The following is a 20,285-nucleotide window of genomic DNA, read 5'->3' as shown; positions in this document are numbered from 1 at the left end:
AGACAATTGGCTGGCTGCTGGACAGACAGTCAAGCTGGTTGGAGGAGGAGACACTAATAGGCGGGACAACTGCCCTGAGGGGGTGTTAATCGCTGAGTGGCACTTAAGCAATGAGACCAGCTCCTCCTCCTAGGCCTTACCAGAAATATTAAGTGGAACAGATAAGTCTGAGGGTTTGGTGGACACAGACACAGCTCTTTGTAAACAACAACTCTATTATTAACTCCAAACATCAACCAGAAGCACCAAACAGCAAGCAATGGAACACCTTGAGTTTATATACACTTGTACAAGCCCGCCAAAGAGCCTGATTGGTCCTTAACAGAAGCAGTTAATTGGTCCTTAGATTCATGTAATGATTGTCTCTGATTGGCTGAGTTACAATCCTTTATTTGCATAGTGGTTGACATTAGCGCTATGAGGTTCACATCCTTAACACTATTTTGCTCCCTTATATATTTGGAAAAAAGCCTCCTGGGAGGGGACTGTCCAGGGCCCTGTCCATCCAGGTCCACCCTGATTGGCCCTCCCCCTCCAGTTCCCACCCTCCCTCCTTGCCTGCTAGAAGCCTCATTGTCACCCACGAGAAGAGAGGCAGCGATAGGGCTTTGCGGCCCACAAGTACACTCCTGCTGGGAGGGAACCAGGAGGGAATTTGCAGCCTCCGTGCAGGCCGCAAAGCTCTATTGCTGTTGGCAGGGGGGTGGCTTTCCACTCCCTTTAGCCTGCTCTGTGGGCCAAAGGGAGCCACGGCCACCCTCTCACGCCCTCCTGCCTGCTGCCCCTTTCAAAGCCCATTTTTAAAATGGGCTTTGATACTAGTACATAATGTATTTGTAATTACAAATCAAGTGGCAATGTAAAAAGCCCTTCCGAATCACCACATCTTCCATAACTTAGGATTCTAAAGCAGAAGCCATCTGAATGACCTTAGGAAGGCTACTCTGTAAAACAGGAGTAGTCACTGTAAACAGGCTGTTATCGAGCAGTGGTAGTCATGATTGCCCTACAGGAAGAACTAACCAATATGTACTGGATCAAGGAGCAAGGCTGTTGGAGAAACAGTCCTGCAGTTATGAATGTCCTGAGCTTTCATCTCAGTTTCTGAGGGGGGGAAATCAGTTAATGCATAAGAGTAAAGCTACCTGGATTCTATGAAGAAAGTGAGAATCCTTATCCATTATTGTTCCTCTATATATTTATGAAACAGCCTGGGGGGTGGGACATGTCCGGCTGTCCAAGTTAGAATATGGCCAATCAGGGTGCAGCCAGCTTTGCCTTTCTCTCGGATGCTGAAGCTTTCATAGGGTATCTAATGAACAGTAGTAGGCAGCCAGGCAGCATCAGCCAGAGGTTACTGCCAGGCCCAGTGTTAAAATCTCCAGGTGGGACCAGGAAATATCCCAGAATTACAACCACAAAGCTCTTGTCCTCCTGGAGAAAATGGCCACTTTGGAGGGTGAATTGAATGCATGATCTTCTGCCAAACCTTGCCCTCCTCATATTCTGCCCCAAAATAATCAAGAATTTCCCAGCCTGGAGCTGGCAACCCTAGTTGGGCCTGGCATCAATGAACTTCCCCTCAAAGGCCAAAATAGGGCTGGACATGGCCCTGCTCCCTCCACCCTGCCTTTTTACTCACCAAAGCTGAAACCAGGAATAGTGTGGTTGCCTAGCAACAGCCACTGAGGGATTTATTTATTTATCATATCCTATAGCATGTGTGTAAAATAGCCCAGGAGAGGCTAAGATTGCCTTTCTGCCAGGCAAGAGACATTTGGAGGTGGTTTGCCAATGCCTACCCCCACGTCACAATCCTGGTATTCCTGGAAGGTCGTCCTTCCAAGTGTTAACTAGAGCGGACCCGACCACTAAGGGAATCTATTGCGTAAAACAACATGCACTTCTTTTATCATTTCTGGATTTTTTAAAGCAACTCCGCGGTTTTGAGGTTTTTTTTACATTTCACATTTTCCTGCAAACCTAGGGCCCTCTTTGGGTTTGTAGAAAGATATATCTGGCCTGATCCCAGCTCCAGTCATAGGATTGTAAGTATTCAAAGATATCTTGACTTCACCGTTAGGAGATTAATATACACAGGACAGGTCTGAAATAATTCACACTCAGCTATGTAATATCCTAATATGTATGTTTTCCTTGCTGAAGAAAATCTCCCCTCCCATGTTTGCTTCCTCGTTCCATTTGTCATCTCGATCCTGAAACTCAGGTAAACATTTGAGGTTATCCTTGGTCCATGAGAAGTTCGGCCCTGGCCCCTGCCTGATGTAATGAGCTCCCGGAAGAGCTGAGGGCCCTGCTGGAACGAACTAACTTCTGCCAGGCCTTTGGTTGAGGTCAGGCTGACAGAAGACCTTGCCCCTGCTCTGAGGTTGCTCGCTTGTAACATCACCCCTGGGGGCTCAGGATCTGAAATGAGCTTTTATTGCTGGGCTGGCAGACTGGAGGGGTGAGGGTGGGTTCTGGGGGAGGTTGTAGATTGTAATTTTTGTATTTCATTTTATTTTTTGCTAATTTTGTTGTTAGCTGCCGTAGGACAGCAGGCCAGGAGCAGTGGCTTATAAATATAATTAATATAATAATAATTGTGAGCTGACCCTTCTTTTGGCCACCAGTGCACCAAGCACATCGGGTTGTACCCAAAGTATGATGGTGCACTATGTGCCATTCGCTCCTCTTCTGCCAGAGCATGGCTGTACTTGGGTTGGAAGAAGGTTCCATTTGTCAGCAAGCCCAAACCTAGGATGTAGTCCACCTGAACCATGGACATGTTGAACTGTTATATATTAGACCAGGGGTAGTCAACCTGTGGTCCTCCAGATGTCCATGGACTACAATTCCCATGAGCCCCTGCCAGCATGCTGGCAGGGGCTCATGGGAATTGTAATCCATGGACATCTGGAGGACCACAGGTTGACTGCCCCTGTATTAGACTGTTACTTTCAGGTATAGTCGCTATTGTTATTGTTATTAGTGTTACAGTCCACTTACGCAGAAACCAAGTTCCATATATTGTTTATGTTCCATGTGAGCCACCCTGAGCCTCAGGGGAGGGCAATATACAAATATATAATAAATAAATATGTTCCTATTTATTTATTTGTTTGTTTATTCTACGTCATGTTTATTGGAGGGCACACCATGTGTGAACCAAGGGGAAATCCAGATTGCAGAGCTTTCAGTTCCAGGAAATTGCTTTTCTGGATCCAGACCTCATTCTGGAAATGGATTTTGCATGAATCCTAAGCAGATCTCCATGGAGGAGGAGGAGGAGGAGGAGGAGGAGGAGGAGGAGGAGGAGGAGGAGGAGGAGAAAAGAGTTGGTTCTTATATGCTCCTTTTCTCTACCCGAAGGGGTCTCAAAGCAGCTTACAATCACCTTCCCTTTCCTTTCCCCACAACAGACACCCTGTGAGGGAGGTGAGGTTGAGAGAGCCCTGATATTACTGAAGAAGAAGAGTTGGTTCTTATATGCCGCTTTTCTCTCCCCAAAGGAGTCTCAAAGTGGCTTACAGTCGCCTTCCCTTTCCTCTCCTCACAACAGACACCGTGTGAGGTGGGTGAGGCTGAGAGAGCCCTGATATTACTGCTCGGTCAGAACAGTTTTATCAGTGCCGTGGCGAGCCCAAGGTCACCCAGCTGGCTGCATGTGGGGGAGTGCAGAATCAAACCTGGCTCGCCAGATTAGAAGTCTGCACTCCTAACCACTACACCAAACTGGCTCTCAAGAGTACTGTAACACAGGTATGCTAGACAAGGACGGACTTTGAACTATAGTGGAATAAGATTTTCCTGTGGAGCCCGCAGAGGGTTAGAAAACTGTAAGGTATTAACTTTGTAGGGGACAATTCTCTTTTTACAGATGCAGATGATGAAAAAGATTAGCGACGTGTAGTCTAGCAACTGTTATTTACAAATTTATGCTTTTAAAAATGTTTGGTCTGCTCTCTTTTTAATTAGGCAAGAGGAGACACTTGCAGGAGAACTAGCTGAGTTGTTCACGTGCTGACTCATGCAATCATCCATGTGTTGTGTATTTCATATGGGAAATTACTTTCCACCCTCTCATAGGACGTACCAGTGCAATTCTAAGGAGAGCTGCACCTTTCTAAATCCACTGAAATAAATGGGCTTAGAAAGGTGTAACTCTGCATAGGATAGCTCTGCATGTAGTTCATTTCAAATGAGAGGATAGATGTGTGGTGGGATAAAAACAGTTTTGGAAGTTAAATGTTTCATTTTTATTCTTGTTTAGTCTCTGCTCTTCCATCAAGGAATATGTTGTAATGTGTACAAGCACTCTCTAGGGGGCAAGTTACTGCTTTGCAAGTCTTAAGAGTTTTGGCCCTGCAGGGCTCCTGTATGGCATCACCCTGCCAACGAAAGTGCGTCTAGTCAAGGCTATGGTCTTCCCAGTTGCAATGTATGGCTGTGAAAGTTGGACCATAAAGAAGGCTGAGCGTCAAAGAATTGAGGCTTTTGAACTCTGGTGCTGGAGAAGACTCTTGCGGGTCCCTTGGACTGCAAGGCGAACAAACCGGTCAGTCCTAGAGGAGATCAGCCCTGACTGCTTCTTAGAAGGCCAGATCCTGAAGATGAAACTGAAATACTTTGGCCACCTCATGAGAAGGAAGGACTCCCTGGAGAAGAGCCTAATGCTGGGAGTGATCGAGGGCAAAAGAAGAAGGGGACGACAGAGAATGAGGTGGCTGGATGGAGTCACTGAAGCAGTAGGTGCAAACTTAAATGGACTCCGGGGAATGGTAGAGGACAGGAAGGCCTGGAGGATCATTGTCCATGGGGTCGCGATGGGTCGGACACAACTTCGCAACTAACAACAACAAGCTAAGTAAGCTGATTTGAGAGGCTAACTGCAAGAAGGCCCAGCCACAGAGAGAAAATAGGCTAGAGAGCTAAATAAAAACTTTCCTTGAGGCAAATTGATGTGTTCCGTTTTTCACGATACTACAGGATATTTTTCATGTTACTTCTCCTCATCAAAATATTACTAAATATGTGGCTAACTGAGACCCCTCTGTCTTGTGAACTCAGTATCATAGTTTAAAGACACAAAGTGATAAGATTTCATTTTCGGCTTGATGGACCATTTTCATTTTAATTTATTTTACTTATAATTAGATTTTCATACCACCCCTCCATGCAAGTGGGCTTAGGGCAGTTTACAGCCATTTTATTTCTTTAGTAAAGTATTGGGAACATATCCATCCTGCCTTTCTTCTGACCAATAGGTCCAAAGGGGGCTTGTATCAAATTAGGAACAAATACAATCACAAATGGAGCCTTGCTCAGACTTAATTGGCTAAGTTGGAGAAGCCTCCTTAGGCAGGAAGGCTTCATACCTTGCTCAGTAGCGTGGTAGGACAGGCCTAGGATCTACCGCTATGTGCTTTTCCAGGTTATTAATGATTTTAATGACTTGGTAAGTTACATGTTGCCCTTTATTAATTTAGAGTTAAGACAATCCATCTTGCATCCAGGAGATTTGAAGAAGGTGGTCAAGGGTTTGTATTTAATTTAAGTATGGCTTTAAAGAGACAAGGACTGGTCTATCTTGAAAAGTCTGTGGTGGTGACAGTACTAAGTGGAACATTCCAGGTTTTTTGGTGGGGAGGGGGATGGAACAAGGCTGGAGAGATGGACTCCTTTTGAAGGTCTAGTCTCGAGACCTGGGTTATTAGATAATACACTTTAGAAGTAGATTTCCCTGTTCCACACAGGAAAATCCAGCTGTAGAAGCACATGGAAAGGTCACTATCCAAAGTGTGCAGAATGAGTCCTGGTTAAATATTATGGTACAATGAGGTGCCTTTGGGGGTAATTCTGCCACAATTTAGTCATTGTTTTGTGGACAAACAAAATATGATTTTGGGGGGGGGATAACAATATCCCATAGCAAAAGAACAGAGGATCCACATACTGTTAGATACTCCAAGGCTGTAAGTATTCACCTTCTAAAACAGTGTTTCACAACCTGGGGGTCGGGACCCCTTTGGGGGTCGAACGACCCTTTTACAGGGGTCATGGCAGGGTGAGCAGATTGGCTGGGGGGTCACTACAACATGAGGAACTGTATTAAAGGGTCGCGGCATTAGGAAGTTTGAGAACCACTGCTCTAAATTGTTCTGTCCGTAAGAAAATTGAGGTGAACGATCACAGTAACACAATATCCAGCAATGTTTGGATTCCCTGAAAGGGGGAAAGAGCTTTAAATTGTTTTTAAAAACACGTAACAGCTGTAAAAAAATATACTTGGTATGTGGCCAGAAGGCACTGGCAATGAAAGTAAGCAAATCTGGGGCTGGTCAGTACTTGGAGGGGTTTCCTGGTGGGATCTTGGCACAAACCATGATGAAAGAAATGGTCTGTGTGTGTGTAAGTGGAATGCCATAATGCATCAAACATGAAAAAAAAATAATTATTTAAATCCTAATGTTATCTACCATCTATTTTTTCCTAAACTGTTTTTCCTCTGTCCTCTTGTTATTTACTGCATCTATGTTCTCCAAGGAGCTTAGCATGACATCGGAACTTCAGAGTGATTCAATAATACGCTGGTGTCCAGGGCTGGATTTCATGCTACTACATCTTAGATTTGAAGGGGGGGAAGGAGATCCCTATGCAAGCCCTGAAGCTCACCAGCAGTTTCAATAAGGTGTTTTGTTTTGAATAGGCTTTGACTGGAGTAACTCTACATAAGGTTGTACTTTAGGACGGTGATCTTGGACCACTTTTGCCCAATCCCAATTTACCAGACTGTTGTGAGGTAAAACAGGGCCGGGAAGCCATGGATGCTACCCTCAGCTTTTTGGGGGTAGGGCAGGCTGTCACGGGGTAGGGCAGGCTGTCACGGTAGGAGAAAAATCTAATAAATGACACAGAGAATGCTATCTCAACACTGACTGCTGAAAACAATTGGAAAAAAAATGCTCCAAAATGAAGTTGCTTCTCAATGCAAAACAAGCCCCTAATGAAAGAAGTCATTTCCATCCATTTCAAATATCACTAACCCAGACTTTTATTTTAATAGTTTAATAGCACCTTCTTTTTAGCAGCATGTTTTGTTCCAGCCTTCGAAACACCTGACGACACCGCTGCCAGATGAACGATTGGCAGCACAAAACAGGTTTCAGTACAGTGATAAGCTGTGGTATTTTAACAAGACTTCCACAAACACTTCTCCATATGCCGTATAGTAATAAACCCTTTGGCTTGGGTCTCTGTGTGCTAGCAGAAAATAATAAAGCAGGACTCTTCCCATCCCCTCTTTCTCAACATACACGGACATGGAATTGGCCCAGTTTTGTATTAAGGTTAATCATAGAATCATAGAGTTGGAAGGGGCCACACAGGCCATCTAGTCCAACCCCTGCTCAACGCAGGATCAGCCCAAAGCATCCTAAAGCATCCAAGAAAAGTGTGCATCCAACCTTTGCTTGAAGACTGCCAGTGAGGGGGAGCTCACCACCTCCTTAGGCAGCCTATTCCACTACTGAACTACTCTGTGAAATTTCCCCCCCCGATATCTAGCCTATATCGTTGTACTTGTAGTTTAAACCCATTACTGCGCATCCTTTCCTCTGCAGCCAATGGGAACAGCATCCTGCCCTCCTCCAAATGACAACCTTTCAAATACTTAAAGAGGGCTATCATGTTAAGCCACATTTCCAACACTACTTATATGTCGATAGGCTGGTTTTGTGCAGATAAGCAAGTTTCCGGAAATGCTAAAATTTCAGATCTTGCTGGGTGGGGGGGTGGGGGTGGGGAGAGTAAAAGAAAGCCTGCCAATTCTGCTGCATTTTCTTCCCCACATAGTTCCAAAAAATAATATAACTATGGATTTATCTCTCCTATTATTGTTTCGATAGTAGCACCCTGACAATTTGTTTATGTTATGTCAAACTTGCCATGCTGAAAGTTAGAGGCTGTAACGACTAGGTCCCCAGCTCACGCTGGTTTGTTATTCTCCTGGCATGCCTCAAGGAGTTTCCTTTTTAAACCTTGCAAAACAAAGGCTTGGGAAGAGGAAATAATACGAAATCACTGCAGACATTCTTGTAAGCATCCTTGTAAAGATTTTTTGAAAAGAGAGGCTAAAATGCCTATTTTTCCTGGGTATAAATTTCACAACCGTACAGGTTTGATTAAAGTATCATGGTTTTTTGATTCTGCTTCTCCCTTGCGCAAGTCAAATCCACACGTCTTCATTGCCACACCAATTGCTGTTTCCCTGCACAAAATAATCCCATAAACATGTACACATTTCCCAGCTGATCAATATTATACGTATATTCTGTGTCTTGTAATGCAGTTCTATGTAGAGTTAGTCCAGCTGGATCCCGCTGGAATCTCCAACCTAAGTTCGTTGGCATGCAGAAGGTCTCAGGTTCAACCCTTTGCTTCTCCTTGTTAAAAGGATCGGGTAAGAGGGGATGCGAAAGGCCCCTACCTAAGACCCTAGAGCTGGGATCCCAGCCAAGGTTACGCAAGAGCTTCCCAGGGGTTATGTGGCCTTTCTCAGGGGTTTGGATGGAAGCTCCTATCACTAGATGACACTGGAGTCCACCTCCCCTGTTGGTCTAAATGCCTAGTGTCTTTCTCCACAATGAAAATGGTAAATGGTCAATTCATTAGAATCATAGAATCATAGAGTTGGAAGGGGCCACACAGGCCATCTGGTCCAATCCCCTGCTCAACGCAGGTTCAGCCCAAAGCATCCTGAAGCATCCAAGAAAAGTGTGTATCCAACCTTTGCTTGAAGGCTGCCATTGATTGGCTGGCTCCTGCAGCTTATTTCAGTGCCCACATCTCTGAAGGGGCAAGGTCGAAAAAGGCTGCCCTCGAGGGCAGCTGTGAGTCTGAGTAAACAATGCTGATCTTCATGGATGGATGGTCTGATTCAATATAAGGGAGAATAATATGTTCACATTCCCTGTAAAGCAGGGGTAGTCAACCTGTGGTCCTCCAGATGTTCATGGACTACAATTCCCATGGAAACTCAGAAAGGCAGGATCTAGGGAGAGAGCACATGGGAACTGTAGTCCTTGAACATCTGGAGGACCACAGGTTGACCACCCCTGCTGTAAAGGATACACGTTGCATGCATAAATGTGAAGAGTTGGTTTTTATACCCCACTTTTCACAGCCCGAAGGAGTCACAAAGCGGCTTACAATCGCCTTCCCTTCCTCTCCCCACAACAGACACCCTGTGAGGGAGGTGGGGCTGAGAGCTCTGACAGGACTGCTCTGTGAGAACAGCCCTATCAAGACTGTGGCTAGCCCAAGGTCACTCAGCTGGCTGCACATGGGGGAGCAGGGAGTCAAACTAGGCTTGCCACATTAGAACCCGCCGATCTTAGCCACTGCACCATGCATTTTATATGAAACCAGCTATCAATAACAAAAGCAGTAACAAATGGGCAAACCAAAACTTTTCACAATGACAAGACAGGAGAACAAACCAAGAAGCAAAGCAGAAAAAAGAGGAGGACATGTGTGCCAATCTTGCAGCAGAGGGGGAGAGAAATGGGTAAGTTTGTCCAAGTACGTCTGTCCTTTGTTGAGCTGCATTTTCCTGTTTTTGCATTTCCAAAACAGCATCACCTTAGATCTCTCCTACTTTCATGTTGCTTGTCGGACCCTGAAAACAACACCACCCCCTTTTCAAAGGGCACGTGGCAAGATACAGATGGCTTATGGAAACCTCTGCCCTTTTGCATGCCCTAAAACAGGGGTAGTCAACCTGTGGTCCTCCAGATGTCCATGGACTACAATTCCCATGAGCCCCTGACAGCAAATGCTGGCAGGGGCTCATGGGAATTGTAGTCCATGGACATCTGGAGGACCACAGGTTGACTACCCCTGCCCTAAACAACCGCAACCACATCATCTACACTGTAGAGTTGCCACCGCTGGGTTAAGAAATTCCTGAGAATTTTAGGACTGGAAACTTGGGAAGGCAGGATCTAGGGAGACAGCACAGCAGGAAATAATGCCATAGAGAATCTGCTTTCAAAGCAGCCATTTTCTCCCAGCGACTGATCTCTGTTGTCTGGAGATCATTCGTAATTCTAGGGCATCTCCGGGCACCACCTGGAGACTGGCAACCCAAGCTAATATGCATTTTAAGTAAAGGGATTTTATTTTGAAAATAACTATGAACGTTTGGCGTGTTCGTTATCTAGACGTATGAATGGGATTTGCCCTCTGTCCTCGCAAATGATTTGCAGGTGGCCTGAAGTACTCTTGCAGACCCACAGGGGTCTCTGCACTCCGGTTTGAGAAATGCCGACGTAAATCCACAAATTAAACTGTTTCTCTGTCTTAAGATCCATGGTAGAATACTACTTGGGTAGCCAGAAGATATTTTCCTAGCTTCACGCTTCTTGCAGAGAAGAACGAAAAAGCCTTTTCTTACCGACACGAATTTTCCTTTACATGATTTGGATAAGTATTTAAAATATTAGGCACTGGCTGAAATTGTGGTTTTTTTCTCACTTGTCGCTGATGTTTTTCACTCTGTGCGTTATAGTTCATGTGGGAGAGCCTTGAATCGATTTATAAATGCAACATGGCCATTGCTATTTGATTTTATGCCCCTGTCCCCCAGCTTACCTAGTGTCATTCTTCTTTATATGACAATATTACTATATCATGGTTTACATTGTTGCCGTTTTCTGAAGGTATTTTCCATTTTGGGCCTGTATCATATGCTATAAAGCAAATATTGAAGCTGAACTTAAAGGATGGGGCAGGCCTCTCAGGCAAAGCTCCAGCAGTGGGGCTCAGGCAGTCCTTAAAGTGGGGAGAGGGGTGTGGAACATGCAACTTAAGTTATGTCTGAAATGTCATAAAACCCTGGGGTGCTGGTTGTGGTACCAGTAAAAAACTCCTCTTGACAGATCCTAGGTCTCATTCGGCAGCAGAAAATAGCAAAAGGCAAAGGGGTGGCAGGTGACAGTAGATGAGCGATTGGGATGTGAGTGTCCTGCATAGTGCAGAGGGTTGGACCCATGAGGTCCCTTCCAACTTTATTATTCTATGATTCTATGTGCTGAACTCCATAAATCACCTCCTAGGTTATGCTTTCCTCACTTTGCTACAACTCAAGCAAATCCCTTTTGTTCCCTATCTGAGATCAGCTGACTTGCTGAAGATTTATCTTTTGCAAAGCTCCCCAATCAGAATGGGAGTTTCCCAGCTTGTTATTGGTTCTGATATAACCATATGATACACCGATAAAAGCATCCTAAAGGTTACATTGCTAGCAGAGCCAGCTTGGTGTAGTGGTTAGGAGTGCGGACTTCTAATTTGGTGAGTTGGGTGTGATTACCCACTCCCCCACATGCAGCCAGCTGGGTGACCTTGGGCTCTCACAGCACTGATAGAGCTGTTCTGACCGAGCAGTGATATCAGGGCTCTCTCAGCCTCCCCTCCCTCACAGGGTGTCTGTTGTGGGGAGAGGAAAGGTAAAGATGATTGCAAGCCGCTTTGAGACTCCTTCGGGTACAGAAAAGTGGCATATAAGAACCAACTCTTCTTCTTCTTCTATGATAAAGACCTATGTGCCAGTAAGCTGGAAAATTTATTCTGCACCAATTTAAACACCAAACCAAAACAAAGATGGATGGAGCAAGCTTAATCTTTTATAGTTTGTCAGGGTCTATACTATTTAAATGATATTACTAAGGATATTTTATCTATCAAGAAATACAAGATCATAGACTGATAGGAGAAATTGTGTTGTCTTCTTTTAAACACCCAACCAATAAAAGAGAGCTAGGCTTATCAGATTTTTCTTTACCATATGATGCATCACAGATTAGAGCCATTTTTCTCTCTCTATAGAAGAACAAAAGATTAAACACCGACCAAGGATATGATGGGGAGTATACTCTGGAGAAGATTGAATGGATGGCCAAGAGAGAACAGCCAACCCCAATTTAAAATATAACCTGTTTGAAGATTCTTGAAATGGGAAATGTAAAAAATTCTTGGCTCCGGCGATACCTCCAGTAATCACTTTGTTTAACGTGGCTCTTACAAGGCAGATTTTGTGGTACTGAAAGTCAATATCATCCATAGATTCTGTGATATGGTAGAAAACAAAGTGAAATCTTGAGGAAGTAAACCAAGATAGATCAGATAGTGTTTCAGTTCCCTAATGCCAATATTTGCGAATGTGAATTCAGGGTATCTGTTGCGGGGAGAGGAAAGGAAAGGTGATTGTAAGCCGCTTTGAGACCCCTTCGGGTAGAGAAAGGTGGCATATAAGAACCAAGTTTTCTTCTTACCTGCCTGGAACTTTGAATAGTCCAAAGACAAAAGCAGCCATTTCTAGACTTCATCTAACACTAGTAGAACATTGCCCGGACCTGGATACACAGGCCACCCCAATGGCAAACCACCTCTGAATGCCTCTTGCCTTAAAAACCACACAGGGTCAGCATAAGTCATCTGTGACTTGATGGAGCTTTCCACCATCATCACCAGTACAACATTTCTGGTCCATAAACCCATCCTATATAAAATTCTAGTACAATTTTAGAAACTTGAACGTGGGTTATATTAGTATGGACTCTGCTTCTTGAAATCATTCCCGTAAATATGAGAGAACAGTAAATATGAGAGTAAATATGAGAGAGGGCAGGATGCTGTTCCCATTGGCTGCAGAGGAGAGGACATGCAGTAATGGGTTTAAACTACAAGTACAACGATATAGGCTAGATATCAGGAAAAATTTTTTCACAGTCAGAGTAGTTCAGCAGTGGAATAGGCTGCCTAAGGAGGTGGTGAGCTCCCCCTCACTGGCAGTCTTCAAGCACAGGTTGGATACACACTTTTCTTGGATGCTTTAGGATGCTTAGGGCTGATCCTGCGTTGAGCAGGGGGTTGGACTAGATGGCCTGTATGACCCCTTCCAACTCTATGATTCTATAACAAACAAAAAGTTGACTAGATGGCAGATGACACAGGACAGAATACATCATAAATACCTATTGAAGAAAACTTCTCTCACTCACATTGTTGATGGTGTTGTCCTAAGGTACAAATATTCTGGAATATATACTTGAATCACTTAAAAAATAACATAAAAGACATGCAGTTCATATTAGGGCATAGTATTCAAAAAAACAAGATTCCAGTACTTCACTGAGAATTTTCAGCAATAAACATAAAAATCTTCAATCCCTGGGAAAAAATAGGGTTACATCTGCCATGAAAATTTAGTATGACATGATATTGTGAAGTCTAATAACTGACAAAATTGGCTTCCAGGTTAAAGCCATGCAAAACAAGTATTATATAAACAATTACGCTGAAAAAAATATCTTTCTTTTTTTATTTGTTGACTCAAATGAGGAACTGAAGACATGACCTGAACAACTGAAATCCATGAAAGAATAATTCTACAATGTGGCTAAGTTTAATATGACTTTTATCTTATTCTATAAAGGCACATAAATCCCTGGAACTTGCAGAATTTACGTTGAGTATTTCTTGCGATGGCTGACAGATAAACAATTCTACTTCTCTTGATTCAGCACAATACCCCGAATAGTTACCAAGGGATAGATATCTTTTATCAACTGGTAATGGGGAAAAATACTATAAAATTTAAAATAAACAGTATACCCAGACCTCCAAAAGGCTGCTCAGAAAGTGCAATTATTGTTCTTGTTATTATTATTATTAGGATTATATATATATGAAGCCAGCTTGAATCTCAACTGCTGGGACCAGCATGTGCTGGGAACAGGTTTTATCCCCCATTGTGTTCAAACACATCCTTTGTGCTTTGTGTTTTCTAAAGTGAACAACTGTCAAATCATTGCAGCGGGGAACATGCCTCATTGCACATGGGAGCCATACTGTGGTGAGGGAAAAACCATTGCTGATTCAGAGTGGCCCAGCCAACAAAGAACAGGATCCTGAAACACGAGATATTACTGGAGAGCCCACAGAAATGGGCTGCATTCCATGGGGATCTCCACCTCCCCGTGGCCATGACAGGCATTTATTACAGGGTTCCCAACTTGGGAAAATCCTAGAGATCGGGGTGCAGTGCCCGGGGTCGGGACAGAGCTCAGCAGGGATGGGATGCCATAGATTCTACCCTCCGAGGCTTCTGTTTCCTCCAGGAGAACTGATCTGTAATCTGGAATGCAGCTGTAATTCCTGAAGAACTCCAGGCTCCCCTGGGAGGGTTGCGACCCTATACTTAATACCTGGCAGCAAGAGATTCAGTACGATCTAGTGACAGGAAGGAGCCTATTCGAGTACGAACAATTATTCCTCCTTGATGTTTCAGGCTGGATTATTATTGTACTCCCTGATCTTGATAGATATGCACAGTCCAAATGAATGAAGCCTATCAAGGTTGTTAGCCTTGGAATGATATAAAGAATCGAGGTTGTGTTAATTGTTACATTAGCGTTGTCTCCCAAAGTCTGTCGAAGCAAACTTGCAAAGATTTTTTTTATAAGGATCACAGCTTTACGAGGTATAACAATAAGTACATTGTTCGGTGTGAGTCTTCGATATGACAAATGCCAAACAATGTGCTATATATAGATCTCGTTTTATTTTTTTTTAAGAACCGGGAAGTGATATTAGCACATGCTTTCATTGGAGGCTAGAAGTTAAAATCAGCTGTACAAACTGAATAAAAATACAGTGGTTAAGAACTATTCTGCTAAGTTTATGACTGTACACAGAGGCCTATTAACAGCCTTCCTTTGATGTCTGAATGACACGGGCCACAGACCTTAGGTGAACATGGCCCCATTGTTGTTCTTAGCAGTGCTTGAACGAATTTATAGAATTTATTCTATACAGCATCCAGCCAGAACACAACACACAATGGTAGTACCTGATATATAGCATTTGGCTGTGGTGACCTTTGATTTCAAACAAATGAACACATGAAGCAGTGGTGAATCCAACCGTTGGTGCTATGTCATTGACTGTTTGACTTGGGCCAGGAATGCAGATTATAGCTCAGGCAGGAACATGTATAACGGCCCAAGCCAGCTACCTCACAGCTCCTCTCCTTTCTCCATGTGTCCTCTTCCCTCTACAAAATATGTGGTAACACATCTGTTACGTCTGTGGGCATCAGGCTGCTGATACAAATGAGGGCTTCTGCTAGTCAAGGAACTAACCAATCAAAGGAACCTGTTAAGGTCCAACCAGATGGCTCTGCTTAGAGCCAATGGGATTGCTCTGCTTAGGGCCAATCGGATTGCTCCACACCTCCAAGAGGGGGAAATAAAGCCGACTGGTGAAATGGCTTGCAGCCATTTCAATCTAACAGCAGGGTCAGTGCATCATCTGCTGTTAGGTTTAAATGGCTGTGAGCCATTTCACTAATCCTTTCACTTCCCCCTGCTTTGCAGCCAGGAGGAGGGAGAAAAATGGATATGTTAGGCTGTTAGGTATGAACTGGGCCATGTTCACAAATAATTTTGGCTTGTGAACAGGTTTGTGCCCATGCCTAATAATTATGTCTGCTGAACAAGGTTTGGAACTTAGCTGGAATTGATCATCCACACAACGACTTCGAAGGCAGTTTGTTAACCCAAGTGTTGGCACTTTGTTAGATTCAGGTCACTGTCAAACTGTGCCTATATCCCTTTGTACTGCTGCAAAGGAAGAAATCCCTTTTCTGCCACTGATTTGCCTCTAATTTTGGCTGCCCAAATTCTCCAAGCACTGAAGGGAGAGCAGACCTGTTCATGTTCAATCTAAAAATGGATCCGTGATTTACACAGTCATCTTACACTAGGGAGGACTGACACTGAAGTAAACGATGAGAACAGTGAAGGGGAAAAATGTTTAGACTGCACTCTCTAAATATGGATTCCGTTAGTGCCCAAGGCTATGAAAGCCCTTAGGTAATGGCTGAGTATAGCTATATTTTTTCCCCTCATTGTGGGAGGGGGGAAAAATGACAGTTTTTGTATGTGTTAGCCCTAGGCTCTTTCGCAAAAGTTGATACTGATTGTTGATGTTGATTTTGTGTTTCATGAACAGCCAAGTCATGTTCAAGAAACTGGAAACTGACCTCAGACATGACAAAACCACTAGAGAGAGGGAGGAAATGAGAGAATCGCCTCACCTGAACAGCAAACAGGGAAGGGCACCTTTCCTTGAAGTTTGTCAGCAACTTCTAAGCCGTGTGGGCTAGCTGCGTTAAGCAAGAGCTCACCTTTATACAAATATTTTAATTGGGATCTGAACCAACCCTGTTTTGAGAACGTAAGGTGAAACATTCACCGAGATTTCTTAGTGTCCCCGCCCTTTAAACTATTATGAATTGGCCTTATTCTTATCTATCTAGCAACTGTTTGTTTATTCTGCCTTTCCCCTAAGGAGTTTAGGAAGTTATATATGGTCTTCTGTTTCTCATTTTAGCTTCACAGGAAACCGGATGGTAAGTCTAGCTAAGAGAGAGAAATTGGTCCAAAGTCATCCAGGAAGCTTTAAGGCTGTCTGGAAATTTGAACCTAAATCACTGAAAGGCTAGTATGGTATATTAAGAGTGGCAGACTCTAATCTGGAGCCCCAGATTTGATTCCCCCACCCCTCCACTTGATCTCACACCCCTCCACTTGAAGCTTGCTGGCCTGAACTCACAGTTCTCTCCAGACTCTCTCAGCCCCACCTACCTCACAGACTGCCTGCATGGATGCAATGTCCTGGATACAGTGCCACATTTACTGTTTGGTTGTCCTAAGTTTGTGATGTAGCAATGTTCCCCAGACACATGAAGAAACTGAAATATGATTGTGTATAAAGAAGCAACTGGTTAAAATGATGCTGAGTGCGAAGGATCCACCAGCTATTCTAGGGACAGCCAAAGTTTTGTTGGCAATTCGAAGAACAAATCTCCCATTCATGAAGACTGTTAGTATCAATAAGGTGCCATAATTGTCATCTTATATGCCCTTGTCTGTGAACCTTATTCATTTCACTGGATTCTGATGGATGCATCTATTATGCCAATAAAGGTTTTCTGCATTTGAATCTCTGACTGGCTCCTTCACGGTGCAGTAGCTCAGCAGGCTGGTGGCCTGTGACTTGTAATGTTTTGCAAAATACTCTATTGTAGCTGCTGTGTCCTGTCTCGTGTGCCTATCGCTCCCAGAGAGGCTGATTATCTACTCAATGAGTACCATCTCACAGGTCATCATGGTGGAGGCTGTGCACAGGGAGATGGGGGATGAACAGCAATAGACCTGCTTTCACACACACATACCTCTCATCTCATGCCAGTGTGCCCCTCTTGGCCTGCATGTGCTCAACTTGCTGGAAGAACTCGTCTCTCCAGTGAATTAACTCGCTGGCCCATCAGGCGATCTTGCCCTTGATGTGCAGGTCACACATGGTCACCCATGTAGACCTACTGATATGTGAGTGGCTGAAGGCAGGCCTCAAATTTCACCAGCATGCTCACTGCTGGAACCATGTCTGCCTGTCCGTCAGCTGGCTACAGAAAGGAGGCCAAGTCCTCATGAGCCGTTTAGATTATGGGAATGAGCAGAGCCGGACATACCATGTCATACAAAAGCATCTCTGTGCAGCTCTTAAAGGACCTAAGAACCTCCAGTATGAGAGATGGTCAATTTGTCTTGGCAGTAGTATGTGCGAAAAGGATCTAGGGCCTTCTATGCTGGAGTAACCTAAGTAATGGAGGGTTTGACAGTGGTCAATGGTAGAATGACTTCTTCTAAGTCCTGCTTGGTGTGGGTATAAGAAGCCCAGACCTCTAGTTCAGGGGTAGTCAAGCTGTGGTCCTCCAGATGTTCATGGACTACAGTTCCCAACGCAGGCAGGGGCTCATGAGAATTGTAGTCCATGGACATCTGGATGATCACAGCTTGACTACCCTGCTCTAGTTTATGTAGGAGAAATTTTCCATAGAGTTTAGATGCAATATTTAGTAAACTAATGGGTCGATCTTGTTGCCTTTTTTGTGGATAGGAACCACTATGCTCATCTTCCAACCATTGGGGGAAATGCCCGATTCATTTATTTGAGTAAAGACCCTGGCTAAGACAGGGGCCTACCAGTTAGGAAAGACTTTGAATAGATCTGGTGGCATCAGATCTTCTCCAGTGATTTATTGGAAGCTAAAGATGGTGACTGGGGGCCAAGCTGGTAAATTTAAAGAGTCAATGGAAATAGCCTGGGTATTTGATTCTGTGGATGGTGGAGAAGGTGGCCAACCTCCAAAGTGTGTAAAACCAGGTGTTTCCAGGTATTTGGGCTTCAGTCTGTTGGGGAGATTTTGCAATCCCAAAAGAAACAAGATTCCAGAATCGAGACTCATTTTTCTACTTTACAGCCAGATTTAATTTGTTCCACAGGTGTTTAGCATAATCAGCTTTCTTACTTTTAAGGAAACTCTTATACTGAGATCTTAACCTTATGAGCTCTAGCATCCTGTCACCCTCTCTACTGTGACGGGTCAACCTCGTGCATTTGATTAGCTTTTTCCTGAAGTTTTTTACATTCTTGGTCAAGATAGAGACAGAGTTCAACGAGATCTGAACACAATGGAAAAATGGGCAAATGAGAACAAGATGCAATTTAGTAAAGATAAGTATAAAGTTCTGCATCTGGGTCAGAAAAATGAAAAGCATGCCTACTGGATGGGGGATACGCTTCTAGGTAGCACTGTGTGTGAACGAGACCTTGGGGTACTTGTGGATTGTAAACTAAACATGAGCAGGCAGTGTGATGCAGCGGTAAAAAAGGCAAATGCCAATTTGGGCTGTATCAACAGGGGCATCACATCAAAATCACAAGATGTCATCGTCCCATTGTATACGGCACTGGTCAGACCACACCTGGAGTACTGTGTGCAGTTCTGGAGGCCTCACTTCAAGAAGGACGTAGATAAAATTGAAAGGGTACAGAGGAGAGCGACGAAGATGATCTGGGGCCAAGGGACCAAGCCCTATGAAGATAGGTTGAGGGACTTGGGAATGTTCAGCCTGAAGAAAAGGAGGTTGAGAGGGGACATGATAGCCCTCTTTAAGTATTTGAAAGGTTGTCACTTGGAGGAGGGCAGGATGCTGTTTCCGTTGGCTGCAGAGGAAAGGACACGCAGTAATAGGTTTAAACTACAACGATATAGGCTAGATATTAGGGGAAAAAATTCACAGAGTAGTTCAGCAGTGGAATAGGCTGCCTAAGGAGGTGGTGTGCTCCCCCTCCCTGGCAGTCTTCAAGCAAAGGTTGGATACACACTTTTCTTGGATGCTTTAGGGTGGTTAGGGCTGATCCTGCGTTGAACAGGGGGTTGGACTAGATGGTCTGTATGACCCCTTCCAACTCTATGATTCTGTGATTCTATGAAACCAGCCATTATTAGGGTATGATAATGGCTTTGGAGGTTTATTGTTGATAAGCAGAGGTTTGATCAAGCTAATAATTTTGTCTTGTGTTCTATGGCGTCATGACCAGGCTATAAAAGGGCTGAATGCTGGAATTTAAGATCGTCATTTGTCAGGGCTTGAGCTATGCTGTTTTGCACCTGCTAGATACTAGATACAGTCTTCTTCCTTAACAGGAGATCTTGAAAAAGACCAAACTCACAATGTGTTTTTTCCCCCTTAGCTCAGCGGAAAAAAAATAATCTATTCCAGCACCCTCATTATATTGTAATTGCCAGAACTAGTATTTCTCAAACACAGAGTTCTTTCTGGGTTCGCAGTAGGTTTGGAAAGCTGTTAAAACCTCTGACAGGGTCTTGTTGTTAAGGTCTGCAAACACACCTTACAAATTATTGTATACTTCAAGGGCTTTGTCTCCTATTCAGCGAAGCAAGACTGCAATTTTATAATCCTCAGACTTTTTCAGCCTTTGTGACTGCTAGGTATGATTTCAACTTTTGTTCCCATCTCCTCCTGTTCTCTCCTAACCACAAGGGATTAGTTTGATGGAGGCTTGAACTGCTCCATTGCTCTACAACAGTGGTCCCTAACCTTTTTATCACCGGGGACCGATCAACACTTGACAATTGTACTGAGGCCTGGAGGGGGGATAGTCTTTTGCTGAGGAACGTCGTCGCCTGTGCCCTTGCTCCACTTGTTTTCCCACCAGTGACCCTGACTTCCCGTCACCCACTGGGGGGCGCTGGCAGCAGCAGCTGTGCAGTGCCACGCCAAGGGGGAGCCCCAGCCATGGCAGCCGCTGGAGAGCACCAAAGGCGAGCTGGTGGCAGAGTGGCAGGGCAG

Source organism: Paroedura picta, chromosome 1, assembly GCF_049243985.1.
Source record: "Paroedura picta isolate Pp20150507F chromosome 1, Ppicta_v3.0, whole genome shotgun sequence".
Classification (NCBI taxonomy): Eukaryota; Metazoa; Chordata; class Lepidosauria; order Squamata; family Gekkonidae; genus Paroedura; species Paroedura picta.
Note: the sequence above shows the minus strand (reverse complement) of the source record.